We start from the raw sequence: 8,324 nt of genomic DNA on the forward strand, positions 1-8,324 counted from the left end.
TCTCTCTCTCTCTCTCTCTCTCTCTATCTCTATCTCTCTCTCTCTCGGAAAGGGTTAACCAGGTAATATATACAACAATGTATATAGACATACACCATACAGGTATTGGAATATACTGTATATAACAATAGATTATATAAATATATATACATGTATATATATAATAAATAATGTATAGATTATAATACATACATTGGATAACAGCCCTAACATCATCTATACATAATGATAGATTTTATCCCCTGAAGTAATTTGATTTCGTGATAAATTCGTGATGGTGTTTTCAGCTGATCTGCTGTCGTTGCTACGCACCAAGAGATTGTGTGAATTTGTTTGTAAGAGCAAGGCTTCATTCGGTAGCACCGAAAATCCGGTTAGCACACTAAAACATTGTGAGAGTCCTGCACACTTACCTGTCATCATCGTCAGCGTAATCGTCACCGTTATCGTTATCATCGTCATCGTCATCACCATCACCATCAACAACATCATCATCATCATCATTATTATCATTGTCATCGTCAGCGTCGTCAGCGTCATCATCATCATTATGTCTCTCTCTCTTTCTTTCCTTGTTGCCACTCTATCCCTCTATCTTGGTGCCCTGTTCATCTCTACCTCTTCCTCTCGCCTCCCCTGTCCTCTCATCTCTCTCCCTCTCTCTTAGCTCACAGATCCTGGGCGTGTGTCCAGGTTCCTCCTGTGTGCCCATCATTGTGTACGTCTTTCCCCTCCCCCTCGCCACCTCTCCCCCTTTCTCTCTCCTCCTCTCTCTCTCTCTCTCCCTCTCCCTCTCCTCCTCCCTCCCTCCTCTCTCNATATATATATATATATATATATATATATATATATATATATATATAGCCATATAGCATCCATCAATGTACAGCTAGTACATGTCAAGCATTATGAATGACTCACTGATTGCCCGACACGAGCTTCAAGTTTATGAACTTTTAAATTTTAAACGTGTGAAAGGCGAGAGGTTTTAATAAGCGGAGAGTACGTCATATATGCTAGATGGCATGACGCCTCTGTGGTGAGGTTTATACTTACTAATCCAAATAATATTCCATTACGTATTACATATCAATAAATAAATATATAAATATAAATATATATTTTATATAATAATATATATATTGGATGGCATTTACACACTGTAACTCGTGATGTAACTCGTGGTGTCTCACTCTCTCACTGTCTCTCTCTCTCTCACTCTCTCTCACTCTCTGCTCTCATCTCTACTCTCTCTCTTCTCTCCTATAATATATATATCTCTTCTCGCCTTTCTCTCGCTCTCACTCTCTCTCTCTCTATGAATTATACCTATATTATTATAGTTATATATATATATATATATATACTTGTTATATATATATATTATATATTATTATATATATATATGTATATGTATGTATAAAAGTGTGATACGTGCGCATGCGTGCGTGAGTGCTGTACACCTTCATGCAGATTTATTAATCCGGTTTGAAACCAGAATGCGGCGGCGGCGGGGGATGCCTGCAGCATCACTCCTCAGCTTCCCACCAGGTACCACGGCATTCCGATCAACGCACAGATGCGGACAAGATGCTATGGAATACGCGCCGCACGGATCCGCGGGCGAGTTGCCATGGAAACGGTAACCACGCAACAACTACCAACGCGGCTGGGGGTGCGGACTTTGGCAGCTAAGACAACAAACAAGTACTATGCTTCCATTCATAGCTGCTGCCATACACGCGCAATAGCTATAGCTGCTGCCTTAATGATGTGCTCCTTATATTATATATGAGAAACCCCACAATACAAAGCTATTCCCTACAAAGGGATGCAGTGAAGCAGTAAGGAATCCGTGAAACCTGTTGCTGCCGCTGTTACTGCTGCTGCTACTGCTGCTGCCGCTGCTGCCGCTGCTACTGCTGCTGCTACTGCTGCTGCTACTGCTACTGTGATTGTTACTGCTGCTGCTACTACTGCTGCTGCTGCTGCTACTGCTGATGATGATGATAATGAAGTTGTTGTTGTTGTTGCTGCTGCTGCTACTAACACTGCTGCTGCTGCTACTGCTGCTACTGCTACTGCTGCTACTGCTGCTGCTGCTGCTGCTGCTGCTGATAATGATGATGATGATAACAGGACTACGGCTCGTTGTATTGGTTTACTCGTATGTCTGTGTTTACCGTCACTTCTGTTAGCTAACAAGCTGTGGTTTGCCTTCCACTAACGTGCTGTCACATGTAACAGCTATAGTGTGAGTGTTAGCTGACAGACCTGCTAAATCACAGTCTCTCATAGCAGAGTTCATGCAATAATAGCTGGAATATAACAAACAGCCTACTCTATCTAGCAGGGTGTGTTTTACTCCTTCTTATTCTATCATCATGATAATGTTCCTCGCGTCTTTCTGCTTCTTCATATTTTCCTTCTTCTTCTTCATTTTCTTTTTCCGTTACTACTGCTTTCACTCATTCTTTACCTTCTAACAAAACATTATCTCTATCCTGTTAGTGTCACTACCCCCTCTCTATCTCTATTTCTGTCTCTCTCTCTCTCTCCCATTCTCTTTCTGTCTCTCTCTCTCTCCCATTCTCTTTCTGTCTCTTTCTCTCTCTCTCTGTGTCTCTCTTTCTGTCTCTTTCTCTCTCTCTCTGCGAAGTCCAGATAATCATCAATGCTCGTTTCTTCTCTTTAATCATTTTCGTTTCCACTCTTCTCATATTTTTTCTCTCCTCTCTTATCTTTTCGTTTCGCTTCTAGTTTTTAGCCTCCTTATCGTGTTCACATCTAGTTAGGTATATTTTTCTCTCTGTCACAGCTGCAACCACCTTCTGCGGAAAGGACAGGGCCTGCAGGGCAGTGGATGCTGCTGATCCTGGTTACTGCTTACACGCCCTCATGATGCCTTATCGGGCCATCCCAACACAACCTGCCCATTAATAACCCATTAAGCACTGCCCTGTAACTTGTCTTCGCCTCTACCTCTACAGCCTGCTCCCTCCCCCTCCCCCTCCTCGCCGCCTGCTAGAGTCACGCTTGACGCAGGGCCACCGTGGCCGTGGTCAACTGTGGCGTGAGAAGAGGGAGAGAGGAGAGAGAAAGAGGAGCGAGAGAGAGAGAGAGGAGACGACAGACGCTCGGACCGAAAAAAGAGGACGACGACGCGGGCCTGATCGCTGGAGAAAGAGAGAGAGCGGAGAGCGGATTGAGAGGTGTGGAGGGGCAGGAGCAGGAGAGGATCAGAGAGGAGAGAGGGTGAGAGAGAGAGAGCGAGAGATGGAGAGAGAGAGGGAGATCTGAGGGAGAGAGATGAGACTGTGTCTGACTTGAGCCGGTACGGTGGTTTTAGTTCTTGGTAGAGCATGAGATGAGAGAAGAGATGAGAGAGAGTAGAATGAGAGACGCGAGAGAGAGATGGAGAGGAGAGACAGAGAATCTGAGGGGGATGAGAGGGAGACGAGAGACGAGAGGATGAAGAAGAGAGAAAAGATTGTGCGCTTAGCTGGCAGACAACGACAGAACGGAATTGTTGCTGTTTTTCCTGGGGTGCCTATTACTATGCCATTACTAACTGCCTACTATTTAGCCATTACTACTTGTGTGTGTGTGGTGTGTGTGTGTGGTGGTGTGTAGTTGTGTGTGCGTGTCGTGCGTCTGCGTAGCGTGCCGTGCGTGGCGTGCGTTGCCGTGCGTTCGTAGTAGCTTTGGTGCTTGTGGCGGTATAGAGCCGTCAATGTACCTACGCTTAGCAGCATATACGCGCGTGCCTCTCAACCTGTGAGCGATTGTGCGATGGTGACACATCACACTTCCGCCGCAGCATTCTTTAGTTCTTATGGCGGGCGCTACTGCTGATGCTGCTGTGTTTATGCACGCTCAGACAGTACGAAGTTTGCGCGCGAATAACAAACAGCGACGACCCCGCCGCGCTGTTACTGGCTCCAATTATTTACACTATACATACTCACTTTTCAGTTTAACGCACGCACGCACGCACGCACGCACGCACGCTCAGCACGCAGACGTCGACCGTGCCACGCGCCACGCTGACCACCGCCGGCACGCGCACGCACCACGACCACGCACCTATAGCACGTATCTTCCGCCCGCACACGCACCGCACACGCAGACACACCACACACAACCCACACATACCACATATTACTGCCCACACCACAACACATACACACACCACACACTACACAATAGCTTCAGACACACCACACACACACCACACACCATCACACCACCATTCTCTACACACCATATCACATAAGCACACCACATCACCACTAAGACAACACCACCTAACACAACACACCACACACACCAACACACACACACACACACCACACACCAACCACACACACAAACACACCACACACACACCACACCACACACACCAACACACACACCACACACACACACCACCACACCCCCCCCACACACACACACACCACACACCCACACACACCACAGCAACACACACACCACACACACACACACACACCACACACACACCACACACACACACACACACCACGACACACCACACACACCACACACAGCCAACACACACACCACACACACACACTCACAACCCACACACACACACACACACCACACCACCACAACACACACACACACCCACACACACACAACACACACACACACGCGCGCTGCTCGCGCGCATGGCCCACTAGTCCAGGATGTCTGAACACCGTATATAGCGCTATGGCTCATTGCCCGATTTTTAGTCGTATAACAGCTGAATACCTATACCTACTAATCAGCACAGCAACAACGAAACACGACCTATATTTTTGGGGTACTGGTATATTGTGTACGTGCCTGTTGATTGATTGACAACATACTGTCCTACATGCGACCACAAATAGCCAGCTACTCTTGGACAGCTGTCATTTCAAGAACGTTGCCGTTAAGATTGCTGTGTGCTTGTTAAGCGCAACCTGTGAACGAGCGAGCTTGGTAATTCACAAGGTAAGCTGTAATCGCTTTTAGAACTTATTATCTATAAGACCTTTATATAGGACTTATAGTCTCGTGATAAATATATAAGGAGATTACGTAAAGATTCGTTGAATTCCTAATGACAACGTACAAACACAACTCACGATGTAAACCGTACATTTTGCGTTTCAGGTAAATTTAAAAACCTGCAAGCAACCAAGGCAACGGAGAAATTGATAAAAAAAACAATTTCAAACAATGAAAATGAAAGGAACCATGGTCACCATAATGCTGGTAGGAATTCGTATATTCTAATCATGGCGATAGATTCTCGTTGCAAAGCTTTCGTAAAAACTTCATGTACTCTGTAAACAGTGTAATAGTATATGAAATATAACTAGGCACTGTAGTAGGAAAGACCCGTGAAAGCAGGGCGGTAGAGATCTGTGATTTCTTGTTGTTCGGGAAACAAGGTTGAAATACAAGAAATTTCCTTTTTATGTATTGTAACCTTTAGAAATTGCAATTTTATATATCGGTTTGCCTACATTATGTAGAAACATTCCCGTGTCTTTGTTGAATAACGGAGAATTGTTTGTGAAATATAATGGTTAGGATTTGATATACTCCGTCAACATTTACAACTCTCTTCCACTAGCTCTTACGTTACAGCGATTGAACAATGCTGTATGAGGCGCTCGCGCGCGAGAAATAAAGATAATTACAGTTTCTTCATAAATATTGTCTGATAGCGATGAGCAGAGAGATACGTTAACTATCATCTGGTTTTAGCGAGTAGAGTGAATCTAGTATACAACATACAAACACACACACATGGTACATGGTACATGGTACATGGTACATGGTACATGGTTGTAGTGTATAGAGTATGCTTGTCGATTTCTTCCTGTGATTCATAGGTGGCGACACTAGTACTGGTCGCAGTGACCTCGGCTGCGCCAGCAGACGACAACAAGATGGACGCAAGAGTGAAGCGGACACCAGCAGGTGGAGGAATCCTGCATCGTGTTTGCAGCGTCGCAGATTACATAGCAGAGCTTTTCCAATGCTCTTGCGGGTGGGCCGTGCCGGACAGACGCAAGCGAGAAGCTTCTGGTTATATTTGCCCGAAAGTATGTGACTTCATACATAACAAATGCAACGTCAACCCATGTTAACGTTGACGATGGTGATGCTGATGACAACCGTGATGATGGTGAGAAGCTCAGACACACAACCGATAAGTATATTCTCAATGATCCAAGCCGAGGGGACAAGAAAAGAAGGAGAGACAGTAGCCTAACAGATCAACACTACCTAGTCTACTGTACTGAGCCGAAGAATAAGAGAGCGTTTATCATGTTAACAGATAATCAGTACTGATTGCGGTAGAAAGGACAACAACTAATATAATCATAAACATACCGCAAATGATATTAATATATAGGCTAGTGTGATTCTATCCGGAAACATTATTAGGCTATTTCTTACTCCTATACCCACTCCTGTCTTGATATTATCAGGAGTTAATGAAGACCAAATTTATCTTTATTAACTCCTGATATTATATAGATATAATCAAAATGGTAATAATAACAATGGGAATAGTAATAGAGAAATTACAATGATTGCATTCGATTATTAAGTTGACCAAGGCGACGACGATAATGACAATGATGACGATGTTGTTGTTGATGATAATGACGAGCATATTGCTGATTCTATTGCTGCTAATGCTGTTGTTGTTGATGATGATGATAATGACAATGATGACGATGATGACGATAATGACGATGTTGTTGTTGTTGTTGTTGTTGTTGTTGTTGATAATGACGAGCATGTCGCTGATTTTATTGCTGCTACTGCTGTTGTTGTTGTTGATGATGATGATGACGACGACGACGATGACGATGATGATGATGCTGATGATGATGACGATGGTAGTGACGATTGTGACGGTAGTGACGACAACAGTGGCGACGATGGGGACGATGGCAGCAGTGAGACAAATGCGACGGAGGTACAAGGCAAGACGTTGCCAAGTTGTTAGATAATTACCATCCGTCCGTGGTTATGACATCTTTTGTATGTACTTACGTGTTTTTAAGCGTCTGTTGATGGTACTAGGCTTGGATTAGTTTTACACAGGGAACATAGCTGTCTAGTCTCCCTGTTATGCTATCCGGACGGGATTGTGAGGGCGAGCCCTGATCTATCCCGGTAGCAGTATGATTAGATGATGTATCAACGCCCCCCCCTCCCAAATATAAACCCAGGTACCCACGTATGTACGTTTGTAAGTACGTATATGTTTATGCCCAGCACAATAGAATATTGTATTCAAATAATTAAGGGTTTTATATATTCGTATATGATTATATCTTCTTATGCTATATGGACATGTATAGCAGAGTGTATAATATGTGATTCTGGTATTAGCTACTGTAGTGTGTTTGTTTGGATGACGGTGTCATGTTATTAAACGCCGGCCCAGTCGGGAGTCACAGATTACAGGCTCTATTACGTTCATTATTGTTTTTGAAATAAAAGTTAGTATAGCTGCCAGTGTTCTGTTTAGTTACGAAATTTTAGAGAGCGCGGCCAAACACGGCGGCACACGCAAAGTTCGTTTTGTCAGTCTCGCGTGTAGCCAGCCATCATAGACATGATGAGAAGTGGCTCCTATGGTGATGGAAATCTATGTAAAGTTGTCACAAATCTTCGGTGCATTACTGGTTATCGTATCATAGACACTGAAAATAGTATAATTGCTTGATTTAGTCCAAGAAAGTAATATCACATGTGTAGTGATATAGCCATCGTTACGGTTGCGGTTTTGAGGTTGAATTTTAGATGTTCACAAAGTTAGCGTTTCAACGCGCTGTCGCTGTCGCTGTCGCTGTCGAGCAATCGCTGTCGTTATCGTCATCGTCATTGTCGGTGTCGCTGTCGTTGTCGAGCAATCGCTGTCGTTATCGTCATCGTCGTCGTCGGTGTCGCTGTCGTTGTCGAGCAATCGCTGTCGTTATCGTCATCGTCTTCGTCGGTGTCGCTGTCGCTGTCGAGCAAATCGCTGTCGTTATCGTCATCGTCGTCGTCGGTGTCGCTGTCGAGCAATCGCTGTCGTCATCGTCATCGTCGTTGTCGGTGTTAATACATATTCGAGATGGCATAAAGAAGTTTTGTAGAGACAGATTCTGTTGGTGGTGCATTTTTACATCTTCGTTGTCTACATCCCACAGTAATTTTTTATTTAGTTGAACAGCCAACACACGCGCGCGCACACACATACGTACCCCCCCCCCCCACACACGCGCACGCACACACACACACACACACACACACACACACAC

General features: G+C 44.5%; 1 long non-coding RNA gene across 1 annotated transcript; it reads left to right on the forward strand.

Moving 5' to 3' along the window:
• Positions 1 to 4,806: 4,806 nt before the first annotated feature.
• LOC106817292 lies at positions 4,807 to 6,526 on the forward strand. The gene is made up of 3 exons (XR_001395029.1): positions 4,807 to 5,001; positions 5,164 to 5,265; positions 5,892 to 6,526. It is a non-coding gene; the product is annotated as an uncharacterized LOC106817292 (long non-coding RNA).
• Positions 6,527 to 8,324: the final 1,798 nt, after the last annotated feature.

The sequence above is a fragment of the Priapulus caudatus genome, unplaced genomic scaffold, assembly GCF_000485595.1.
Source record: "Priapulus caudatus unplaced genomic scaffold, Priapulus_caudatus-5.0.1 Scaffold1668, whole genome shotgun sequence".
NCBI lineage: Eukaryota > Metazoa > Priapulida > Priapulimorpha > Priapulimorphida > Priapulidae > Priapulus > Priapulus caudatus.